Source organism: Ailuropoda melanoleuca, chromosome 4, assembly GCF_002007445.2.
Source record: "Ailuropoda melanoleuca isolate Jingjing chromosome 4, ASM200744v2, whole genome shotgun sequence".
In the NCBI taxonomy this organism is placed as follows: domain Eukaryota; kingdom Metazoa; phylum Chordata; class Mammalia; order Carnivora; family Ursidae; genus Ailuropoda; species Ailuropoda melanoleuca.
This window is the reverse complement of record NC_048221.1, coordinates 9,249,845-9,275,714: the sequence shown is the minus strand read 5'-3', so window position 1 is coordinate 9,275,714 and position 25,870 is coordinate 9,249,845. Positions and strand designations below refer to the sequence as shown.

At 45.6% G+C, this 25,870-nt stretch overlaps 1 protein-coding gene across 1 annotated transcript in view; it reads left to right on the top strand.

The window, feature by feature from the left end:
• LOC117801735 overlaps positions 1 to 25,870 on the top strand; it is a 74,810-nt gene that overhangs the window by 46,192 nt on the left and 2,748 nt on the right. The window lies entirely within an intron of this gene.

The following is a 25,870-nucleotide window of genomic DNA, read 5'->3' as shown; positions in this document are numbered from 1 at the left end:
CATTAATGTCCTGTTTGCTGTTTCAGGATCTAACACCAAGTACCATTGCATTTAGCACAATGCCATTTTCACATCTACCAAAAATGACTAATTCCTTAATATTGCCAGATACCCATTCATTATCCCCATTTCTCTGGTTGGCTGATATGTCTTGCAAGCCTCTGGGAATCTACACCAATTCTGCCACCTTCTTTTTGCTTTCTTGCCACTTATTTATGGGAGGAACTAGGTGGATGTTCTGAGACCATCCCACGCTTTGGGTTTTGCTGATCTCATTCCCCATGGTGCTGCTTTCTCATGCTCCTCTGTCCCCCATGTTTCCTGTTGAACCAGTGCCTTGATCTCACACAGGGGTTGGTGAAATTTTTCTCTAAAGGTCTAGATAGTAAATGTTCTAGTCTTTGCAGTTCATATGGTTTCAACTCTGCCATTGTGCTGGGAAAGCAGCCATAGACAGTAGGTAAACAAATGGGTGTGGCTGGGTCTCAATGAGACTTGACTTGTAAAATCAGGTGGAGGGCTGGATTTGCCTGTGAGATCAGAGTTTGGTGATCCCCAAACTAGAGGATCGATCAGATTCAGTTTTGGTGGTTTGATTGTGTTTTTGCAAGAATGGGTCTTTGACAGTGCTGGATATTTCCTGTTGCCTTGTCAAGTGGCCTGTCACATCTAGTTGTCTCTTTTAGTGATGTTGAATGTGATAGGGATTCTGATGTTACCAGCTTGGTCCATCTATCATGAAGGTCTCCATCAGTGAACTGTATTTCAGCCTTCCTCTTTCTTCTGTGGCTAGGAGCACTTGTGCAGTGCATGCCTTGAACAATTGTACATGGTGGCCTCTCTCCAGCATCTGTTATTGCCTCTTGGAATCTCTGGTTTCATACCACACATAAAATAGTTGCCCTAAAGTTTCTTAAGTGCCACGAACGCTGCCACTCAGTCAAGAAAAAGTTTCCAGAAGATTTCCCAAGGAGGCACAGAGTCTGCATTTCTCTAGATCAAAGGTTGTGTACAGATTGCAGTTTTCACTTTCAAAAAAAAAAAAAAAAAAGGAAGTCTCTGCCAACTCTTAAAATCTGGAAGATTTTGCAGAAAAAAATCTGGCTTTTCCATGCCTCTTGGAAAACGAAGGAATCTGGCCACTTTGGACCCACATTCAGGTGTGGCAACAGCCCACTGGAGCTGAGAGGAGTGTCCCCTTTAGATGAGTCCTCTATATCAGGCAGACATTAGGGAATGGTGGGGACTGTGGCAAACTGTAAGGCACATACCCTGTCATTTACCAGGTGACAGATGCTTTTCCTGAGTACCCGTGAGCCTCTCTGGCCACTTCAAAATTAGTTGCTAATATTTCAGTAGTTAATACATGTACCTGTCCTCCCCCTCCCCAAAGGGGGCCATTCCCTTCGCCCCTTCCATCTCCCGTGCCTTGAGCATTCAGTGGTTTCTTACATGTCTTTCCAGAGCTACTTCATGCAGGCACGAGAGGTGTGTGCAAATATGTTACTTTAATTTCCTCTCTTCTCTTACTTAAAAGAGCGTGTACTCCACATGCAGTTCAGTAGTGTGCTTTCTCCCCCACCTAACCGTATGTTCTCGGAGATCTTTCCAGATTCGTTTGGTAGGAGCGTCTTTATTCTTAGAGAGGCAGTGTGGCCCCTGTATGGTTGAGAGAGCAGGGGTGGCTAAGGAAGAGGGAGAAACTGAGGCTCCCTCTTCCATCCCAACCACGAGTATCTTCTTGGGGGCCTGGGTGTGATCCGAAGGCGACCTGACGGCAGCCTACTCCCCTACCATTGCCAAATATTCGGGGTGCTGCCCTTGCAGTAGAGGGAAATGGCATCTCGGTGCAGTTTTAATTGCTTTCTCTTATTAGGAGTGGAAACGGGCCCCTTGTCATCTGTTTCAGGGCCGTTCATATTTCCTCGGGCGCCCGGGAAGGTGATTGCTGAAGCAGAGACGGGACGCGCATTAATAGTGACACGTCTATTTTTAAACCCAAGCCACTGCTGCCAGTCAACACACTCTGATGATCATTTGCTTTGATTTCGGGGCATGGAATTGGCATTCTCACCTGTTTCATTTTAATTTCAAATGTCTGCGGTCTCGGGTTCAAATGTCACCTCCCCCCAAGCACGTATTGAGTTGTCTTATTTGTGTCGTAGGCTCTTTGCTCCCTCGCCGTTATCACTCACCCCCAAAGAGAATGCGAGGTCCATGCAAGCGAAGATGAGCAAAACTTGGTCTCATGGAAGGTTCTGGTTGTAGGGTTGTCAAAAGGACGGTGATCTCTGGTGTCCTTCGGACACACAGATTCACATGCAGCATCTTGAGGGAGAAAGCCATCCATCCATCCATCCATCCATCCATCCATCCACCCATCCATCCATTTATTTATTCAGTGACACCTCACCAGTTGCCTGCTCTGTGTCATGCCCCATGCTGGACCCTGCAAACACAATAGTGGGCAGCACAGCTGTGGTCCCTGCTGGTCAGCATCCTCGTCTGGCAGGTACCTGGAAGGGCTCTCCATGAAGAGCAAAGCATCTAATTACAGAGAGGAGGGAAGAGGTCTTTTGGCTATGCAGACAGTGCCACAAAGGCCTGGAGGTGGGAAAGAAGATGGTGCATTTAAAGAATTGAAAGGAGTCTGGGTCAGCTAGAATGGAGAGAACGAGAGAGAGAAGACTGGGGCTGGGACCAGATTGGGCAGGGCCTCTGGGATACATTCATGGAACTGGAATTTATCCTGAGATGACGGCGGCCTGGAGTTGGAAGGAAGCAATGCTGATGGGGAGAAGTGGATGGATTTGGGAGGTCTCGGAATGTAAAATCAATACATCTTGGTGACTGATCAAATAGTGGGATGAGGGGGAAGGAGGAGTCAAAAATAAATCCCAGTTCTCTGCTTCAAGAACTGGGTTGTCTTAAAGGCTTCCATGCTTGGCTTGTCTAGCGGCTAGAAGGCAGTATCACCAAGGCCAAAGTCATGGGTGCGATGCTTCCAGTAGACTCTCGGTCTGTCCCACAGCCGCGGACAGCACCTCTGTCCATGTAGACTGAAACCAGGCATCATTTGCCACGTCTCCTTGGCATTCCTGGCGGGGGTTAGCGCAAGAGCAAGGGCAAGGAGGGAAAAAACAGGTTGCAGGGGATGGTGGGGGGTGGGAGATGGGGGTGGGAGGTGGTGGAGATGCTACATGGGTGATCTGAGTTCCAAAGGAAGATGGGACTTTTTCCTCAAGGGCAGGAAAGTAAAGGTTTAGTAGCAGAATTGGAGAGAATGTCAACTGTCCTCAAAATGTGTTGGCTATGCACCCCGTTACTGAACAGGTGTGCTCAGCAGGGTGAGCAATGCTAGCTGCTGTAACAGGTATTCAACCCTGAGCACCCAGGGCCTGACAGTGCAAGTTTCCTTCTTGCTCACTTTGCTCTCCAAGACGGGTGGTGTATTAGATAGGAAAAGTAATGCTAGCTGCGTAACAAACAAGTCCTGAATGGTCCGTTACTGAACACAGTGAAAATGTCCTTGCTCATTCAACTGTCCAGGATGGATGGTTCTCGGAGGCTTTTTTCCAGGTGGTGACTTGGGGATCCAGGCTTCTTCTGTCTTGTGTCTTTGTCTTCTCCTCAGTAGGGCATCTGAGTTCACCAGTGGTGCTTCTGAATTTGGCTGGGATAAGGAAAGAGAGAACAGAAGAACAGGGGGACCAGATTTTTTTTTTTTTAAAGAGAGAGAGAGAGAGAGTGCATGAGCAGGGAGGGGCAGAGGAAGAAGGAAAGAGAGAATCCCAAGCAGGTTCCATGCTCAGTGTGGACCCCGTCCTGGGGCTCAATCTTAAGACCTTGACATCATGACCTGAGCCAAAATCAAGAGTCAGACACTTAACCAACTGAGCCACCCAGGCACCCTGGGACCAGACATTTTTTATGGGTCAGGCTTACAAGTGGCTCACACTGTGCTTGACCAGAATGCAGTTCCGGGGCCCCAACCAACTACAGGGATAGCTCGGGCATGCCTCCGTGCCATATGCCCAGGAGGAAAAGGAGGTAGGACCAGGCAGATCTGGAGCATTGTCTCTGCCACAGACGGCACCAGAAAGAGAGGGTGCTTGGATAAACAAAAGCCATCTCCGTGATTTACGGGAACTGGAGGAAAACACACATACAGAGGGTATGGCTTTGGTGGTGAAGGGTCAGCAACTACATCCGTGAAGACCGTGTTTTAGAGTCAAGTCTTTCCAATTCACTCTACCAAGATCCCTTTGACCATCAGGACCGACTTGAGAAATAATTTTGTTTTTCCTTTTTTTTTTTTTTTAATATTTTATTTATTTATTTGACAGAGATAGAGACAGCCAGCGAGAGAGGGAACACAAGCAGGGGGAGTGGGAGAGGAAGAAGCAGGCTCAAAGCGGAGGAGCCTGATGTGGGGCTCGATCCCATAACGCCGGGAACACGCCCTGAGCCGAAGGCAGACGCTTAACCGCTGTGCCACCCAGGCGCCCCTCTTTTTTTTTTTTTTTTTAACATCCCCACCTTCCTTCCCGACCCCAGGGTCTCCTGACTCTGCCAGAAACTTCAGACTGTTTTTCTTCAATGCATGACTTCTAGACTGATTTTTCTTTCAAATGTCTCCTTAAGTCCTTGGCCCCTTCTCCAGAACAAGTGGTTATTTTCTCTGCCAGCCCCAGGCGAGAGAGAGACTGAGCTGCTGTATACTAATTACTAGGCTATTACTGTTATTATTCAGCTGTGGAAAAGAGCCTTCAGAAAACCCCAAATAGAATTCACCTTATTGACATCTCTCTCTGTCTCTGCCACTGTCTCTCTCCCTGTTCTCTTTCTCTGCCATCTGTCTCTGTCTCTCTCCTACCACCCCTGCTTTATGGCATCCGTGCCTTGCTTTCATGGTCCTTGTCAACATTGTCATTTAGCTTTTGTTGATGTGATTATTTGATTAATAAGAAGATAAGGGCTCTCTGTCCAGTTTTTCTTTTTTTCTTTCTTTTTTTCAGTTTTTCTTTTAACGCATCCCTAGCCCGGAGCAGGAGCTCAAAGATACGCGCTGATTAATCAATGTACAACTATTAATACCTAATTATTAACATTCCTTTCTTTTTTTTTTTTTAAAGATTTTATTTATTTATTCGACAGAGAGAGAGACAGCCAGCGAGAGAGGGAACACAAGCAGGGGGAGTGGGAGAGGAAGAAGCAGGCTCATAGCAGAGGAGCCTGATGTGGGGCTCGATCCCACAACGCCGGGATCACGCCCTGAGCCAAAGGCAGACGCTCAACCGCTGTGCCCCCCAGGCGCCCCATTAACATTCCTTTCTTAGGGCTTTCTCATTCCTCTGACTCGTTCCTGCCATCTGCTTGGCTCCTCCCCTCACCTCCTTCAGGTGTTTGATCCCTTCCCAGACCCCGCCCAACCCCGCAAGCAGCCCTTACGCCACCAGCACCAACCGTTACCAGCCCCAGTTCCCCCTTGCTTCTTTTCCCCGGTTATTTTTTGTTTTATTTATATATTTTTATATTTTAAAGATTATTATTTTTTTAAGATTTTATTTATTTCTTTGTCAGAGTGGTAGAGTACAAGCAGGGAGAGCGGGAGGCTTCCTCCTGCGAGAGGGAGAAGCAGGCTCCCTGCTGAGCAAGGAGCCCGATGCGGGACTCGATTCCAGGACCCTGGGCTCATAACCTGAACTGAAACCTAGAGCTGATCGCTCCACCGACTGAGCCACCCAGGTGCCCCTGTCCTTGTTTATTTTTTAATTTGGGCTACCACACGGCCAAGTTCACAAATCTTAACTGCGCCTCAGTACGTTTTTGGCTCTGCGGATAGCTGTGGGGCCACCTTTGGTTCAAGATTAAGAACCCTTCCAACCCTTCCATTCCCTCCCCCCACCCAACATTCCCTCAGGCCCCATCCCAGGCCAGTACCGCCACCCCTGACGCAACTGCTGGTTTGTATCATCATGGATTGAGTTTCTCGTTGTGTAGGTCGGAGCTGGTGCTTTTCCGTTGCTGTGTGATATCCCCTTGCGTGGAAGTTCCCCAATTTATCCATAAGCGGAGATTAGTTGTGCCTGTTTTGAATTTCGCACAAATGAGTTGGCTGTTTTATCTTTGTCCTGAGCGGTTGCCGCCATCGGACAGACTCTACGTTTTACTTATTTACCCCGTTCGTGTTTTTCTTCTCTTTAGAATGTCAGCTCCCCAAGGGCAGGGACGGTGTTAGACTTGTTCACTGATGCACGCCCAGCATGGGGTAGCGGATTCTCACTGAAGATCCAACCAGCGAAGGAACTGTCAGTAAAATAGATCCCATTATGCACCACATTTTCACACTATCATTTTATTTATTTATTTATTTATTTATTTATTTATTTATTTATTTATTTTAAAGATTTTATTTATTTATTCGACAGTGAGAGAGACAGCCAGAGAGAGAGGGAACACAAGCAGGGGGAGTGGGAGAGGAAGATGCAGGCTCCCAGTGGAGCCTGATGTGGGGCTCGATCCGAGGACTCTGGGATCACGCCCTGAGCTGAAGGCAGACGCTTAACGACTGAGCCACCCAGGGGCCCCCACACTATCATTTTGATGGCCATGTAAGATTTTTTTTTCCCTCTAGAACCGATTTAATTTCCCTATTATTGGACATATTTAAACATTATACAAAAACGCTACTATAAAATCTTCATATGCCTTTTCCTTTCTTTGGATGATTTCCTTTGTATATAGATTGCCAGAAGTAGTTTTACTGGGTCAAAAAAAAAATGGGACCCATTTTTAAAGATTTCTGATACATAGGGGCAAGTGACTTCTCCAAAGGGTTGTACCAATTTACACATTTACCAACAATGCCTGAGTCCACATTTGAATGGGCACTAACCTGCATCTAGTATTTTGTGTTAAACTATTTTTGTTAATTTAATGGACAAAAATAGTGGTGTCTTATTATTTTAGAATTCTGATTTTTTTTTTTATGGGAACTGGCATTAGTTATTCCACAAATATTTATTAAACATCTTCTCCACACCAGGCTGTGTGCTGGGTCTGGGGCACTGGTGAGTAAAGCAGGTGTGGGTTCTGTGCCCACGTGGACTTTACCACCAGCTGGGAGGAGTCTCTCAAGGTCCAAAGAGGACACAGAATTCACCCACCCACCCCCATAGTTCAAATGAAGAGCCTTTAAGGAGGGACTGGCTTGAAGAAGTGTGGACGGAGGTAAGGGAGCCCACAAGGGCTGGGGACAGTCAGGAACTGGCAATAGCAGAGAGCCCTCACCACCCTTGAGTTGAAGCAATGGCGGGGCCAGAGCCAGGGAGAGCAGGAGCCATGGAGGAGGGGGTACCTGGCAGGAGCCGTCATGGTGGAGGGACACCGCCACTCACCAGAGATGCGACACCAAATCAGAGAGGGAATGAGGAAGAAGTACCCTCCCTTCTTTCTTCTCCCTGCTCTGGGTTCCTGCAGGTGCTTGTTGTTGTTCAGGGAATCCAGGGAGCCTGGGAACTGGGTGATACTCAGAGGAGAGAAGGGTAGAGAATGGGTCTGACAGGGGTAGAGCAGGCAAATGGAGAACGATGTTCTCAGGAGAGATGCTCGTAACGTAAATAAACAAGCAAGAAATAGTCGTGAAAGAGCGCTCTGGGATCTGCTTTAGCTCAGGAGGTCAGGGCTTGACACCAGTGACTCTATGTAAATAGTTCTTAGAGCAGGCCGGATATCATTCTGGATCCTTTAGCTGCAGTGACTAACTTGATCCTTACAAAAAGCCCCTGATAGATACTGTGATTATTCCTCTTTCACAGATGAGGTTTTCCAAGGCTGTAGGAGTTCATTGTGGAAACCTGTGTGTGTGTGTGGGGGGGGATCTCAGATGGCCTCCACTACACATTTTGTGGGGACCCTAAATCTGGCCCACTGGTTTTCAGTTGTGAAAATAGAACTACCTCATTCATTCGTTAATTCATCTGACATTTCTTGAGGGCTTACAAAGCTAAATAAAACTGGTTTTTGTACTCGAGCAGTCTTGTGTTACGAAACAGGTAAAGACAGCTTGTTCAGACCATTTCCATGTAGCAGTCAAGAATTTTATTTGTCTGTATATAAAATAAAATGTTGCAGTGGCCCAAGGACTTTTTTCCCTTCGTGGTCAGTTGCAAAATGGCTGCTGCAGCCCCAGACATCACATCTGCATTTCAGGCAAGAAGAATTTCAAAGGACAAAGTTCATTTGAGACCCGTGCCCTTATGTTTCACTGGCCAGCATTGTTCACATGGCCACACCTCCCTGAAGAGGAGCCCAGGAAATGTAGTTCTGAAAGCTAGAGAAGAAGACATGAGTGAATAGTAGGTGGGCAACCAGCTGTCTCTGAAACACTCTGTCTCAGGTGTCTGTTACAATGTCTGGAATGTAACAGATGCTTAATAATTAGTTGTTAAATGAATGAATAAATGAGCTACAATATGGCGGACCATTCCATGAACAATGGAAGTAGAGATAAAGACTCTAATCCAGAGTTGGCAGAGGGTAGGGGGCAAAGAGGGAAAGGAAGGGGGCTCTCAGTGCGGGGAGGTAGTTACATTTAATCTTCTGGTAGACTGAGGAGTCCTCAGCCAGTCTGTCCTGAAATTGCCAAATACCCTATTCCCACGATTACTTTGTTTTCTCGACTCCAGTCCTCCTTCGGACTTCCTTATGTTTATCTTTATGTTCAGATTATCCCCAGGCTTATAGAGGGGTAGACGAAGGAATGATAATGTTAGATTAAATAGATTCTCACACAACGCAGAGACTTCGCCTTTCTCCATAGTCTCCCTGATGGCATTTTATTGGCTTTGATAGCTGTGGAAGCTTAGTTCGGGATTTTTCTGGCAAAATTCCCAGAGAGCAGGGTTTATCTAAACTACCTAATGTGCAGCATTTGCAAATAATTATTAATAGATGTTTGCATTTTCATTCTTTATGAATGCTGCTGTGGGGTGATTCTGTAATTCAAGAGGGACGTGGTAATGTGGCTCGCTATCCCCTCCCACACCACCCCTCCCTTGGTCTCCTCCATCTTGGCTGATGGCAGCTCTGTGCTTAGGCTGCTCATGTGAAAATCCCCAAGGAGTCCTTGACTCCTGCCCTTCACTGCCACCCCACGTCCAATCCATAAACAACGCCTGTCTGCTTTGCCTTGAAAATAAATGCAGAAATAACTCTCCACGGCACTCACCTAGTCATGGCTCCCATGGTGTCTCACCTGGACCAGTGCAATTGCCTTTTTTCAGTCTCCCAGCTTCTCTTTTCTTCTCTCTGCTCAGGCGGCCAGGGAGAGACTTTGACTACTTGAGTCAGTTCTCTTTTCAGCACCCTTCATGGTCCCCAGCTTCCTCAGAATAAAAGCCAAAGTCCTCACTGCAATCCAGAAGGCTCTGCACGTTCTACCCTCACCTACTTATCTGTACACACCGAGCATGTTCCTGCCTCAGGACCTTTGCACTTGCTGTTCCCTCAGCCTGGAATTCTCTTCCACAGATTTTTGATGGCTCCTTTCTTCACTTCCTTCAAGTTTCAGCTTGAATGTTACCAGGGTAAGGAGGCTTCCCTGGCCATCCTGTCTGTAACCCACCGCACTTTGGTCCCCATGCCTGACTTCATGTTTCTACACTACATTTGCCATATTAAGTACTTATTTCTTTATTGGCCATTTTCCCCAGTTAGAATGTGACCTCAGTGAGGGCAGGGATTTGAGACCCTGCGGTTCTGGGCTGTGTCCCGAGTGCCTAGAACAGCTCCAGGCACATAGTAGGTGCTCAAGAAATATATTTAATATATGAGGCAGAACGTATTTGAATAGCCAGTCTGTAAAGACACTTGGAAATATGTATCAAGGATCTTATAAATGCAGCAAATCTCCATCTGACCCAGTAATTCCACCCATGGGACAAGAGGACAATATCTTTGCCCTCAAAACACCAAGACACAATGTTATTCATTGCCCTCTTACTTTTAAAAGCATGTAGTTGGAAACATTATTAAAAGTTTGCAAAAGGGAACTAAGTAAGTAAATGTAGCCTTTAAAAGGATGCTTATAATATGATGCCAAGTGAGAAGGTGGTAGAGGAAACCTTCTCTGTTCCAGAATACTTAGTCCCAGGAAGAGCTGTTCAGAATGAACCCACTGAAACTCAGAATCCAGGTGGGACTTTGTCTTCATAAACCGAAGTTTGTCTTTCAATCATGTTGAACAAAATGTAAGTAATGATTGCAAATATGTTCTCGTTCTTTTTTTTTTTTTTTAAGATTTACTTATTTATTTTAGAGAGGGGGGAGGGGCATAGGGAGAGGGAGAGAAAGAATCCCCAGCAGACTCCCAGCTGATCATGGAGCCCAATGCAGGGCTCCATCCAGGACCCTGAGATCATGACCTGAACTGAAATCAAGAGTCTGACACTTAACCGACCGAGCCGGGGACCGAGCCACCCCCGGCGTCCCTGCTCTCATTCTTTCAATTAACAAAGAATGAGTCAACGGTCAACACATTTTTGCATTGGTGTCATTTCCTGTTGAAATTGTGTGGTCGAACAATGGACCACCTTTCGTCTCATCTTTGTCTTTCGTCATGTGATCGGGCAGGGAGTCACTTTTGCACACTGATGAGAGGTCTTCCTCAGTTTCCCCAGAGGGTCTTTAAAATGACGTCCTCATTAGCTCATTCTCGTTTGAAGCCTTCCTCCCTGTCATCCGCTCGTTTTCTGCTTTGAACTTGGTAACTGGCTTCACAGGTTCGTCATTTGGCAGCGGCACCCCTCTACACTGCAAGTGGTCCCCCACATCACTTGCATTGACTTCATGAAATCCTGCCATCTTTTGCAAAGGTTTCCAATTTTCATGTTGCAATCAATTCACGTCATTTCAAATTATATCATCGAAGCTCAGACAGCCATCAACAATCTGAGATAAACATTGGCAAACACATCGATCTGATGGACTCCAAAGCGATGTTTGTGCTAGTCTCTGGAACGGGAAATTGTGAAGGTATCGGTTCATTAGTGAACGCGTTTATGTTAGGATGACTTTTGCTTCCCTAAGCTCCTAACTGTGTGGATATCTGGATAATGAACCATATAGTGAATACTCTGATGATGAGGAATTATTGTATATAAAACATCTTTACACTATAATTACCTCTGTCCGTAAAATAAAAATACAGGGCGGGGGAGAGGGAGGCACCAGACAGAAATACAACAGAATACCCCTACTGTTTGTATTGGGTTAGTCACAGGACGGTGGCTTAATATATTTTTTTTAAACATGGAAATTACTTTACTTTTGAAAAACATTTTAAAGCAAATTATAAAAAGTTGAAAGAAAAGGCTCACGCTTATCTGGGGGGACGGGCATCTTTTTGGTAATGAACATGAGTCCAGGTTGGAGGCAGGGAGAGTTAGCAGGCTCTGAGTCTGTCCAGCATGCTGTGTGTATTATCTCATTTAATTCTCACAGCCGGGGTGCCTGGGTGACTCAGTCGTTAAGCGTCTGCCTTTGGCTCAGGGCGTGATCCCAGAGTTCTGGGATCGAGCCCCACGTCAGGCTCTTCTGCTGGGAGCCTGCTTCTTCCTCTCCCACTCCCCCTGCTTGTGTTCCCTCTCTCGCTGGCTGTCTCTCTCTCTGTCAAATAAATAAATAAAATCTTAAAAAAAAAATTCTCGCAGCCACCCATTAAGTGTAATCACCCCATTTCACAGATGAGCACACTGAAGCCAGAGAGGTTGAACAACTTGCCCAAAGCCACACAGCCTCAACCACACCTCGTGCTGCCTTGTAAACATCTGTGAGCCCAATTCAATCTCTTTCTTAGGGTGACTTGTGTGTTTTCTTGATTTGGGAACTCAGAACACTTTGAGACCCGTTCTTGAGCGTTCAGGTAGGAGAGTGAAGTGATTTCTGTCAGCATGGGATGAAAGTATTTTCTTCAACAAAAGGCACAGGCGAGGCCAGGGGAAGGAATAAAAAAGACACAGAAGAGAGGTTTAATTGTCTGTCAAGTCAATCCGGATGGTCTCTCTGTGGGACCACATGCATTTGAGCAGCCTGAACTGTATGCATTTATGTTTCTCTCTGCGTGTAATTCTTAGATGGAACTTTTATTCCCTTCCGATGAGTGTTGTTGAGATCTCTTTTTCTGCAACCTTTTCTTGTCTGTGTCTCCGATGGGCCCTTCCCTCTGTTTGCCTTCCTTATTTTTTTTTTTTAAGATTTTTATTTATTTATTTATTTGACACAGAGAGAGACAGCCAGCGAGAGAGGGAACACAAGCAGGGAGAGTGGGAGAGGAAGACGTAGGCTCCCAGCGGAGGAGCCTGATGTGGGGCTCGATCCCAGAACGCTGGGATCATGCCCTGAGTCGAAGGCAGATGCTTAACGACTGTGCCATCCAGCTGCCCCTGCCTTCCTTATTTTTGGAGCACCTGATGCCTCCTTGGGACATGAGATGCAATCTCGCCCAACATGCAGTAACTATCGTCAAGGAAGCCTGCACTCGTTTTTTACTCCCCTCGTGCAGCCCGTATGGGGCATCATTTATCCCTTCCATGATTCCCTGGAGCGCGTCCTGCTCTCATCCCCATTTTGCAGAAAAGGAAACAAGCTCAGGGAGAATAAGTGTTCATTCCTCCTAATGTATGGAGGAATGGTACTCTTACTGTTGCTGTGTTGTTCCTGAGTGAGGAAACCGTCTTCATGGCAGTGAAAAGTCATGGAGCTCGGAAGTGCGGAGCTGGAACCTCACCCAGACCAACACCGTCCAACAGAAAAACAACAGCAGTCACATGTGTAACTTTCAATGTTCAAGCAGCCATGTTAGAAGAGGTGAAAAGAGACAAGTAAAGTTAGTTTTAATAATATATTTTATTTAACCCAATATATTGAAAATGTCATCATTTCCACCTGCGTGGAATATAAACATTACTAACGAGGTATTTTGAATTTTGTTTCTTGTACTAAGTCTTCGAAATCTGGTATGTATTCTTACACTTATATCTCGAGTTGGATCAATCACATTTCAAATACTCTAGTGGCCACATGAGGCTTGAGGCTACATTGTGGAGAGAGCGAGTCCAAATCTTTGGACGAGTAGTTCTGGGATTTTTTTCTTTTTTAAGATGTTCTTTCTTTCTTTATTTTAGAGAGCGAGAGAGCACGAGCAGGGCTTGGGGGGAGGAGCAGAAGGAGGGGGAAAGAATCTCAAGCAGACCCCATGCTGAGTGGGAGCCCAATGTGGGGCTCCATCTCACAACCCTGAGAGCATGACCTGAGCTGAAATGAGAGTTAGATACTTAACTGACTGAGTCACCCAGGCGCCCCAGTTCTGAGAGTTTTCTATTATACAACGGGGCTAGGAAAGCACATATATCAGGGGTTCCTGATTTATATTCAACTTTCATCCTAAAGCCCCTTACATATTTTTTTGTAGAAGGAAAGAATGAAGAGAGAGAGAGGGGAAGGGGAATAATGAAGAGGAGAGGAAGGAAGGAAAGAAAGAAAGAGAGGGTGGGAGGAAGGAAGGGAGGGAGGAAGGAAGGAGCTTCCTTTGGACGCACAATATTTGAAAGAGCTTAACAGACTCTGTCCAACTCCGTTGTCTTTGGGTTCCCCCCAGAAGCAGATCTGGAAGCAGAGATTCAACTGCTTTGGGGGTAGCTCGCAGGACACACTGGCGGAGGAGCAGAGAAGGGAAGAACCTGTAATGGATAGGCCATCAGGCAAGTCACCGGGAGCAACTGGTACCCAGTTACCAGTGGGGACCCTAGTGGGCAGCAGAGAGCACAGTCCTCAGAGCTACCGCAGCCTAGGACCAAGGGAGCCGGGGTATTTATCTACCAACTTCCATCAGTCACGGGTTGAAGGAGGCCCCCAGGAGCATTCATTTCCCAGCGTCCCAGCCTGCGGCATGGACCCTGCATGGCCAGAAAGAGCCTCCTTGCCCCCATCCGGGGCTGGCAGTGGGAAGTCAGAGCTGCGGGCCCTGAAGCGGTCAGGTTCGGGCCGACGGTGCCGGCCTCACCCATGACACACCTACCTTCCCCTAATTCAAAAGCTCTTCTTTTTCATCACAAGCCCTCCTTAACGTTCAGCTTGTTAACTTCGTGACAGTCGGGGCGCCATATGGGACATGAGATTATTTAGCTGTTGTCATCTCAGTGACAGAAAAGGCAGAACAGCTATGGAAGGACATCACAGATGTATGCATATATTTACGTGTAACCCTGTAGACACGCGTGTGTTCCCATTCATGTTGTCGCCAAGCTTAACTCTTACCACATTCTCTGTTGTTGTTGTGTGCGTGCTTCCCGCTCTCTTTTTCAGTCATTGGTCGAAACAGAAGAAAATAAAAGGGGTAAGTCCACGTTGCTCAGGGAAGTAATGCTGCAATGATTCTAATCGGATATCAGGACCGGATTCTTCTCATCTCTGTCCCTGCCTCCGTCCCTCTCTCTCCCTATTACGACATTGTTTGTATTTGGTCCTGGTTTATCCTTTGCTTCTTCTTAAAAAAAATCCCGACAACTGTTTCTAAATTTTCACGTATTCTGTCTCTCTCTTATAAAGATAGTTCACATTCCACACTTCTCTGAAACTTGCCCGGTTCACTTTTCGAGGCAATGGGGTCCAATTTCGACCTCTCTTGGTTGCTGGGGCTGGAGCAGTGAACAGGATAGGCAGGACCTGGAGGTCTCAGAACTCAAAACATTTTAGGGGACGTGCTGTGACTTTATGGGAGGAAAAGTCTCGAAGGTGATTTAAAAGCAGTAGCCATGTGTTTTGGGTACTTGGACTGCCAATCTCAGGGATGGCCGATCATTTGAAACAGTAAAGGACTCACCAGGGAGCGTGTGTTTCAAATACAAACCCAACCAAATCCAGAGCCCGTACCCCCCAGCTCCTCTGTGGATCTCTCACACTCAGGGCCACCATCCATCTGCCCTGTTCACGCGGGGCCCAGGCTCCAGACAACCAGAGGCAGCCTCATGTCCCAGAGCCCTGAAGTTATTCGAACTCGCCAATCCTAAGCTTGCTTACCCCACTCTGCTTCTTTCTTCCCGAGGAAAGCACAACAGAGGTCCTTGCCCACATTTTGCCTTTGCTCCTTTCCCCTCTGAGCAATCTGGTGAGTCCCTCTGTGGTCCCTCTGTGGCCCAAGTGACATGGCGACATGGCGTCCCCCCTCCTCTTGGCCTCTGTGCAGAGAATGAGCTCTCTATCCAATGGCAGTCAGCTCCTGACCATTGGCCTCACCATATCTGAATAGTAATAAAGCCTATATTTTATTTTTATTTTATAAAGTCAGGTGCTTTAATGAGGGCACATGTGAAATGCAGTGAGAGCATTTTTTAAAAAGATTTATTTATTTATTTATTTATTTATTAGACAGAGAGAGACAGCCAGCGAGAGAGGGAACACAAGCAGGGGGCAGGGGGAGTGGGAGAGGAAGAAGCAGGCTCCTAGTGGAGGAGCCCGATGTGGGGCTCGATCCTGGAATGCCGGGATCATGCCCTGAGCCAAAGGCAGACGCTTAACGTCTGCGCCACCCAGGTACCCCCAGTGAGAGCATTTTAAAAAAAAAGTTTTATTTATTTATTTGAGAGAGAGAGGGGGAGTGAGAGGGCACGAGAGGGGGTTGGTGGTGGTGGTGGCATGGAGCAGCAGAGGGAGAGGGAGAAACCGGGGCTCGATCCCATGACCCTAGGACCATGACCTGAGCTGAAGGCAGACGTTCAGTTTAACTGACAGAGTCATCCAGGCACCCTAGTGGGACATTTTTATTTATTTAATGTATTTGTTTATTTTTAAGTAGGCTCCACACCCAAGGTGGGGCTCGAACTCACAACCCCGAGTTTGAGAGTCGCATTCTTCACCTAAAACCTATATTTTATTTTATTTTTTATTATTATTATTATTTTTAAATATTTTATTTATTTATTTGACAGAGAGACAGCCAGCGAGAGAGGGAACACAAGCAGGGGGAGTGGGAGAGGAAGAAGCAGGCTCATAGTGGAGGAGCCTGATGTGAGGCTCGATCCCATAACGCCAGGATCACACCCTGAGCCGAAGGCAGACGCTTAACCGCTGTGCCACCCAGGCATCCCTCCATTTTTCTTCTAAAGACGATCTCTACCTGACGTTTGCTAGACCTACCCCAGTTCACTCATTTTTTTTTCCAGGTTTTTCCTGCCCTAAAACATGAATTTCGTATTTGTTCTGTTCATGGCTGTAGGTATCCCTGATGCCTGGCATAGGGCCTGATATAGAATAGATGCTTAGTAAACATTTGTTGCATGGATGAATGTCAACGGAGTTGACCATTTTTCTCCAGTGTTGCAGGTGAGCCAGCATGTTGGCTCTGTCATCTGTGACTTTATCTCAGATGTGGCAGAACTTGTTCTTTTTCAAGTTGAAGGGACCTAGCTCAGCTCTCAGTCCAGAAAAACCAAGACGGGGTTTCCCTGAGCATATGGGGTTCATTTGATTCAATTTCCCTTCGCTAATGTCTCCGGATACGCATGAATATATAGGTAAGCATTTAATCACGCTCCTGACTTACAGAGGGGGCTAGATGCTGACTATAACTCGTAATTGCCTGAGAATATAGTAAGCTTGAGTACTTTTGTTTCCATAATTAAGTGTGAGGTTCCCGTCGCAATGCACATCAAGAATGCTTCAAGTGGTTGATAAGAAGAGTATTTTTCCTTTTGGAAAAGTTCAAACATACACAAAAGAAGAGAGACTAGAATGATAGCCTACCGTATTCCTACTACCCGTCTTCAGTAATTACCAGCTCATGGCTCAACTTATGATCCTGTATCTAAACTTTTAACATAACCTTACTTTGCAAATTGAAGCAAACCTGTGGTTTAATTACAGCAAGTTACAGCAAATTAAAGATTTGCTTTAATTTGCTTTACCATAACCCTGGGTTATGGTAAAGCAAACCTCAAACATCACATGATCTCATCGGTAAATATTTTAATACATACTTCTAAAAAGTGAAGGACTCTCCAACTTGAGGACATTATGCTAAGTGAAATAAGCAAGCCATAGAAGGACAAATACTGTATGACCCCACTTTATACGAGGTCCCTAGAGGGGTCAAATCCATAGGGACAGAAACTAGGATGGCAGGTGCCAGGGGCTGGGGGAGGGGGATGGGAGTTCGTGTTCAGTGGGGACGAGTTTCTGTTTGGGACAATAGAAGAGATCTGGAGAAGGATAGCAGGGGTGGTCGCACAGCAATGTGACTATATCCAACGCCACTGACCTGTGCACTTAAAAATAGTTCAGAAGGTCAATTTTATGTGATGTGTGTTTTACCCTAAAGGAAGAATGACTCATTTGAAAAACCGTGACCTTACTGCCGTTATCATATATGTGGCAGAACCGGGGCGGTATTTTTCAGTCCTTATTGGGCTTTATGTTTGGCAACATTTGACGCCAGATCCCCCATCCCTGGGGTTTTTTGGCATCACGCACCACATTTTCCTCCTGCCTCCTTGATGGTGACTTCTCAGCCCCCACTAGAGGCTTCTGTTTCTCTGCTCTGCCTTTAAACGTCAGCCCTTCTCAGGAATCCTTCCGAAGACCTCAACCCTCTCCGGGTCCATAGTCCCGAATTATTCCGCCCACTTCCAGGGCATTCATACCGTGTGTAATCTGATGGTCCCCGTGCTAGTTGCTGGCACTGCCGTAGTTACTGCAGACTAGGTAGCTTAAAGCAACAGAAAGAGATTCTCTCACCATTTGGGAGTCAGCAGGGCCACACACTCTCCACAGGCTCAGGGGAGAATCTGTTCCTTGCCTCTCTCTCAGCTCCTGGTGTTTTTGGCAATCCTTGGGATTCCTCAGTGTATGGAGGCTTCACACCAGACTCTGCCTCTGTCTCCATGTGCCATCCCCTCTGTGTCTGTCTTCTCTTTCTCTTGTCTCTTATGAGGACACTTGTCCTTGGGTTTAGAGCCCACCCACAGAATCCAGCATAAGCTCATCTCAAAATCCTTTAACTTGATGGCATCTGTGGAGATAACTTTTTCCAAATAAGATCACATTTTCAGGTTTTGGAAATCAGGATGTGGGCATATCTTTAAGGGCTACCGCTCACCCCATGATAACCCCCAAATATGTGTTCCTGTTGCAATTTCTTTCCTGAGTCCGGAGCCATATAGACAGAAGGCAAATCTGATTCCCATGAGTCTCCCAGTCTAATCATGAGCGAATAGCAGACAAACCCAACCCGAGGGGCGTTCTACAAAATTCCTGACCGGGTACTCGTACAAATATCAAGATTGTGAGAAACAAGGAAAGAAACCATCACAAAGAAAGGGGAGTAGGGAGACCAGATGACTCAATAGCATGTGGCATCCTGGTTGGGATCTCCAAACAGGAAAGGTTATTGGTGGAAAAACTAGTGAAATTTGAGTAAAGTTAGGGTTTAGTTAATAGCATCCTACCTGGGCGCCTGGGTGGCTCAGTCAGTTAAGTGTCTGACGTCAGCTCCGCGCATGATCTCCAGGGTCATGGATTGAGTCCTGCATCAGGCTCCCCGATCAGCAGGGAGTCTACTTCTCCCTCTCTGTCCCTCCCCCGCTTGTGCTCTCCTGTGCGCGCGTTCCCGCTCTCTCTCTCTTTCTCACGTTGTACTGGTGTTGGTTTCTTAGTTATGGGTTATGTAAGATGTTAACATGAGGGGAAGCTGGATGAAGGGCATATGGTAACTCTCTCGTACTACCTTTTCAGGCTATTGGTAGATCCGAAATTCTCCCAAAATAAAAAGTTTATTTAAAAAAATAAAAATAACCCGATATTGAAATCAGTCTGGGTCAATGACATTCACAGACTCAGATCCCAGGTATGGAAAGTTGACTTACGGTGATTTTTAAATATAGACTTTATTTTTTGGAGCAGTTTTAGATTCACAACCAAATGGGGCGGAAGGTACAGAGATTCCCCATATACCCCCCCACACACACACACAGCCTCCCCCATCATCGACATCCCCAGCAGAAGGTACACTCATTCCAGCTGATGAACATTCATGGACACACCGTTATCACCCAAAGTCCTTAGTTTACATTAGGGCTCACTCTCGGTGTACATTCTGTGGATTTCGAGAAATGTGTAATGCCACGATCCATCAATATTCTAGTCTCAGAGTAGTTTCGCCACCCTAAAAATCCTCTGTGCTCCATCTATTCATCTCTACTTCTCCCCGAACCCTGGCAACCAGTGATCTTTTTACTGTCTCTGTAGTTTTGCCTCTTCCAGAATGTCGTACGCGTGCAATCATGCAGTCTTCAGCTTGTTCAGACTGACTTCTTGAACTTAGTAATACGTTGAAGGTTCCCCCATGTCTTTTCATTTCTCAAGAGCTCATTTCTTTTTAGCACGGAATAACATCCCATCGTCTGGGTGTCACAAAGTTTATCCATTCACCTACTGAAGGACACCTCGGTTGCTTCCAAGTGTTGGCATTTATGAATAAAGCTGCGTATTGGCATCCGTGTGCAGGGTTTTGTGTGGATAGAAGTCTTCAGTTCCTTTAGGTAAATACCAATGAATGCCATTGCTGGATCCTATGATGAGAGTAAGATGGGTTTTATAAGAAACCACTACACTGTCCTCCGGAATGACGGCACCATTTTGCATTCCCACCGGCAGTGAATGAGAGCCCTGTTGCTCCACATTCTCGCCAGCATTTGGTGTTGTCGGTGCTCTGGATTTGGACCACTCTAATAGGTGTGTAGGGGTATCTCCTTGTTTTAATTTGCATTTCCCTGATGACGTATGACATGGGGAATCTTTTCATATGCTTGTTTGCCATCTGTGTATCTTTGTCCAGGTGTCTGTTAAGGTCTTTGGCTCATTTAAAAATCAGGTTCACGTTCTTATCGTTGAGTTTTAAGAACTCTTCGTATAGTTTAGATAACAGTCCTTTATTAGACATATGTTTGCAAATATTTTCTTCCCATCTTTGGATTGTCTTCTCATCCCTTGACAGTGTCTTTTGCAGAGTGGAGAGTTTTCATTTTAATGAAGTTCAGCTTTTTAATTCATTCCAAGGTCATCTAGATTTTCTCTTCTGTCATCTTTTAGGAGTTTTATAGTTTTGTATTTTATATTTAGTCTGTGATCCATTTTAATTTATATGAAGAGCCTAAGATCTGTGTTTAGATTTCTTTCATTTTGTGGATGTGTATGTCCAGTCGTTCCAGCACTACTCATTGAAAAGACAGGTTTTCCTTGTATTTCCTTTACTCCTTTGTCAAAGATCAGTTGGTCTATTTCTGAGCTCTCTCTTCTGTTTCATTGATCTTATACTGTCTTGATTACTGTGGCTTTACAGTAAGTCTTGAAGTCGGGTAGTGTCAGTCTTCCAACTTTGTTCTCCCTCAACATTGTTCATGTTGGCTATTCTGGGTCTTTTATCTCTCTCGATAAACTTTAGAATCAGTTTGTCAATATACGCAAGATAACTTGCTGCAATTTTTTAAAAAAGATTTTATTTATTTGAGGGGGAGGGGCAGAGGGAGAGAGAATCCTCAAGCAGACTCCCCACTGTGCTCGACTTGCTGCAATTTTGGTTGAGATTGCGTAGAATCTGTAGATCAAGTTGGGAAGGACTGGCCTTGATTATATTGAGTCTTCCTATCCATGAACATGGAATATCTTTCCACCCTGGTGGTGATTTTTTAAAATCTATATACCACTTCTTGATTGTTTATCGTGTACCAGTCATTGTGCTAAGCGCTTAGCTGCTTGATCTTCATTAATTCTTACAGCAACCTGTGGGATAAGGAGATTTGTCTCCTTTTTACACATGAGGAAGCTGTAGTTCAGAGAGGCCAAGAGCTTTTCCAAAAACACACAGCTAGGAAGCACTATAGTTAGGATTTGAACCCAGGTCTGCATCCAGAATTAGGCTCTGTCCTATTTGTTTTTAGAAATGTGTAGGACACGTACTGCTCTGTAATGTCATGTCTGGAGTGACAGCCACATTCCATCTCTGGATTCACTCTTCCTGCCTACATCATGACCCACAAATGTCTGGATAAGATTTGTGTTTTGTCATTTATACCCTCTATCTCCCAAAGATCTTGGTAGTCATTCCCCGACTGGTATCCAGACCAGAAGTCCCAGACCAAATGTCTTTTGGCTGATCCATTTTGCAACTCAACATGACTGGATTAGCTGGTAATTGTTTTAGCAGCCAAATGAATGCGATTTGCAGTTATTTATTTGGGGCACTTATTTCAGAGATGCTAGCCCTGTTCAATTGAATAACATTCTCAAAGCCAGTATGGTAATGCTGCTGCTGATTGATAAATTAAACCTCCAGCTGGCAGATGTGCTAAAGATTAGAACCAATGGCTGAGACTGATTTCTGGAGGCCTGCTATTAAACCGCTTCTGTCTATGATGCTAATGAGATTCTATATCATTCTACCTGGTCAACATTAGTAATTTGGGTTAATGGGGAGCAAGTTACTACCTACTACAGTTATTTGAGGAGCCTATGAAGATTTCTTGCCCAGCCATCCCCATTTGCTAGGTGATAATAGGATTCTAATATTAGAGGTTCATTCCTTTGGTAAATGAATTTTTTTCTTCTCTGTAAAGTGAATCCATAAGGATAATGTACTTGGAGCCCTGTTACATGTCAGGGTGCCTGAGTTGAGTTCTTTCCAGAAAAGGGTGATTGAGCGATTGGGGGGTTTGGAGGACTTGGGAAGATTCCGAGGAAGAAGAGGTTTACTCAGACATGTCAAACTTCAGAGTCTGGGTGAGTTTTGGGAATGCCATTTGATGAGAGGAAAGAGCAGACTCTTCTGCCACTTGGTGGGGAGCATTTGGAAATGTGTGTGGCTATCTTTGCTTGTCACAAGATTGGGGGTACCACTGACACTTAGTGGGCATGTGCGAGGCATCCTAACAGGCCACAATGCACAGGACAGCCCCAAACAAAAAAGAATTTTTCCACCAAAAAATGTCAACAATGTCCCCTTGTCAACTCTAGAGAATGCCAAGATAAGGATGGTAAGTCTGCCCCTTCCAGAGTAGTGATTGCCAAACCTGGCTCTACCCCCAAGGACTTGCTGAATGAGAATTTGGGTAGAAGGGAGGGCCCAGGAGTCCGAATTTTACAACACTTTGCAGGTGGTTCTGATATGCAGCTGGCTTGTCTGCTGTCAAGGCATGAGTTAGAGCAGTCCGGAGGACCGTTCTTTGTCTTCTAGTTAAAAAGAAAAGAAAAGAAAAGAAAAAAAGACCAGTGTTTGTTGTAAGGACTTGACAGTCAAAGTACACAATGAGAATTACAGGTCACCATGACAAGTGGTGCCACTTGGAATCTACATTCAGAAGCATTACAAACATTTTCTTTTGAAATAGCACACACAGAAATTTGCATAACTCATAGATGTATAATTCCAGTGTGTGTGTGTGTGTGTGTGTGTACACTGTGTGTGTGTATATATATATACACACACCATCTCCTCTTTATCCATTTGTCTATTGATGGACACTTGGTTGCTTCCATATCTCGGCTATTGTAAATAATGCTGCAATGAACACAGAGGCGCATATATCTTTGCATGCGTCTGTGTATGAACTATCTAGAATAGGAATTATACACTACATTCTACTTTGTGGGTGGCTTTTTCTGCTCAACATCATGATTGTGAGATGGGCCCATGCATTTTTGTGTAGCTGGGGATCATCCATTCTCGCTGCTGCGTGTACGAATGTTCCACAGCGCAATAACCATTTTCTATTGATAGACATTTGAGACGTCGCCATATTTTAGCCAGTACGAATGTGCTGCTGTTCACATCCTAGGGTGTGTCTGTCAGTGGACTTATGTCCTCATTCCCCCTGGGCATGTACCCAAGATTGCCAATGCTGGACCACGGGGTATTCAAATATTCAGTATCGGTAGAAATGGCCAGTTTTCCAAAGCGGTTGTACCAGATTACACTCCACCTAACGGAATACAAGTCAGACGTGGTTTCAGATTCATGGCAGTGACCTGGGTAAGTTTTTAAACCTGTCTCAGCCTCAGTGTTCTCATCTGTAAAATGGGGCTTCTGTGAAGATTCCATAGAATCTTTACGCTGATAAGGACTTTATCAGTGAGAGGTCACTCTTTCCTGAAAAACTCTGAGGTCTTCAGAAATCCGTGTAGGTAACACTTATGCTATGAAACTCAACTGTCTTCTCAGGGAAGTCCATAAAAACAAGTTATTGTAAGTTTGCTTTGCACGACATGGTCTTCTTACATGACTGGCCTTGACATCCACGTACCTGGGATTACTTCTTGTTTCCCAATGGCTATCATTTGCTCTTGAGATATGAAACAACATCAAGTACAAAAATCATTACTATTTGTAGAGAATCCTATATGCCCCATCTCCTTGCAACTCTGGTTGCTCTTGGTTTTGTCATTTTGTCCATATTTTGACAAGTTAGAAAATCTTGAAAGTGCTGTAAGTAACCTGTAAAGGATGACTCATAGGCACAGAATGGGGAATTTATATAAAGATGTATCTTTTCTAGAATGTTCCAAAGAACTCAAATACTGATGGGGGGGGATCAACTCAAATTCAACTAGCTAAGGCTCAAAAAAACCCACAAAAAACAAAAACAACAACAACAACAAAAAAACCTTTGCCTTCTTCATCCTGTTCTCCAACCCCTGCCCTCACCCCTGCCTTCCAAGTCTGTACATGGCTTTCTAAAAATTCAGTGGTTTCTTGGTACATCGATACTTTGAAAGACAGTTTGGTACCACTTTACAAACCTGAAGGTAGGCATACCCTGGGACCCAGAAATTCCATTACTAGGGCTATTCCTACAGAATGCGTGCTCATAGGCACAGAGTATCTGAGGTAGGAATGTTTAAAGCCCCACCTGGAAACAATCCAGGTGTCCATCAACGGGATAATGGATAAACGGAGTGTGGCATACTCTTTCAATGGAGTACTATGTAGCAGTGAAAGTGAATCAATCACAGCTACAGGTGACAACAAATGAAGCTTAAAGACACGTTAGACCAAGAAGCCAGACATCACAGGATATATACTGTATGATTCCATTTATGTAAGAATCCAAAAAGATGCCAAGTTGAACTGTACTGTCTGGGAATGCACAATCAGGTAGTAAAGGTATAAAGAAAAGCAAGGTTATTAACAGTATAAAGTCAGAATAGTGATTATTGCTGGGGGAAGACCTGTGTGTGTGTTCCTGGGAAGCTGGCAATGTCCCCTTCGTAGCCCTGGACCTGAGTATTAGTTTCAAGAGAATTGGTTTCCCAGCAAGGTCTACAACTGTACATTTATGCTTTAGGCATTTTTCTGCGTGTTTGTTAAATTTGACAATATGAAAAGGGGAATGGGAAATAAACTGCAGTGGTTCTGGAGGGGAAGTGAACAAACCCACAGAGGCTGGGTTTCCAATGCGAAATACACCACCCAGAAGCCCTTTCCAGCCGACTAGGACCTGGTTTAGTTATCTGCTGCTGGCCGTTAAGATTTGCCACCTCTGGAGTCAGGGCCTCTGTGACTTGAAACTTGGACAGAAGTGCCCCCAAATCGTTCTCCTCAAAAATGTGTCTTTTGCTAAACGTACCAGATTTGTTTTGAGACTGACTAATTGCACCCTTGGACACGAATCTCCTTCTCTTTTTTATCATGAAGTTTCTTCCTCCTGACCTCCTCCTTGCAAGATGCTTGAGAGCGTCCGGTTGTCTGCAACCGAAACGGAACCCATTGGAAAACAAGGTTTCCTCCCAGGGGAGGAGGAATCTGTCCTCCCAACTTCCCCCTCTGCCTCCCGACCATCCGGCTCTCCCCTCTTCTCCCCCACAAACTCCGCTGAGCCGGGTCCCCTCGCGCCTCCGCGATTGGTCGCGAGCCATCATGTGTCGACATTCTGGGTGGGTCTTTCTCCCGTTAAACTCATCAATCGCTCCTCTTTGGAGCTTCGCTGGCCAGTGGTTTAGACCTTTGAGCCCATTTTCCTTCTTCCTTCCTCTTCCCCCACCCCTCCACACCAGTCTTATTTTAGCAAAACCTAGAGAAGAAGGAGGAGGAGGAGGAGGCATTGCGGGGTGGGGGGAACGCTAGGCATTGCAGCATCCGGGAGCAGCTACTCAGTGGCTAAAGCGAACGGCGCATACCTCTCTCTCCCTCTCTCTCTTTTTCCCCTGTTGGGAATTTTCAGGATTTCATTGCTGCAATTTAACCCCAAGATGAGGCACGATTGAGCGAAAGGATGCGCGCACACGCACACTCACACTCCGTGAGCAGAAGAGGCAGCCGCTGGTGATTCAGGAAGAAAAAAAAAAAAATTCACCCGGACCCTGCGGCTTCAAGACTCCTTAAGAGCCCTCCGGAGCGTTTCCCTCCCCCTCCCCTTCTTTCCTTTCCCGTTAATATTCTTTCTTTTCATTTAATTTTTTGGCTACAGATCTTTCAGCCTTTTTAAGGTCTAGGAACTCAAGCAAAACAGAAAGGGGGATTTTTTTTAAATTTTGGGGGCTGCCCTCCCCCCCCCCCGCAAAGACCTGGTTTTTATTTTTATTTTTCAATAAAATTTTTTTCTAATGGGCCGAGCGCACTCCTTTTGCAAGATGCCAGCCTGACCCGGACCTCGGAGGAATTTGAAGCTTCCACTGCGTCCCGGGGGGGCGTCCTTTGCAAACCGTTCGCGTCTTAAAGGGGGTGTGCGTTGTGTGTGTGTTTTTTTTTTTAGATTTTATTTATTTATTTGACAGAGATAGAGACAGCCAGCGGGAGAGGGAACACAAGCAGGTGGAGTGGGAG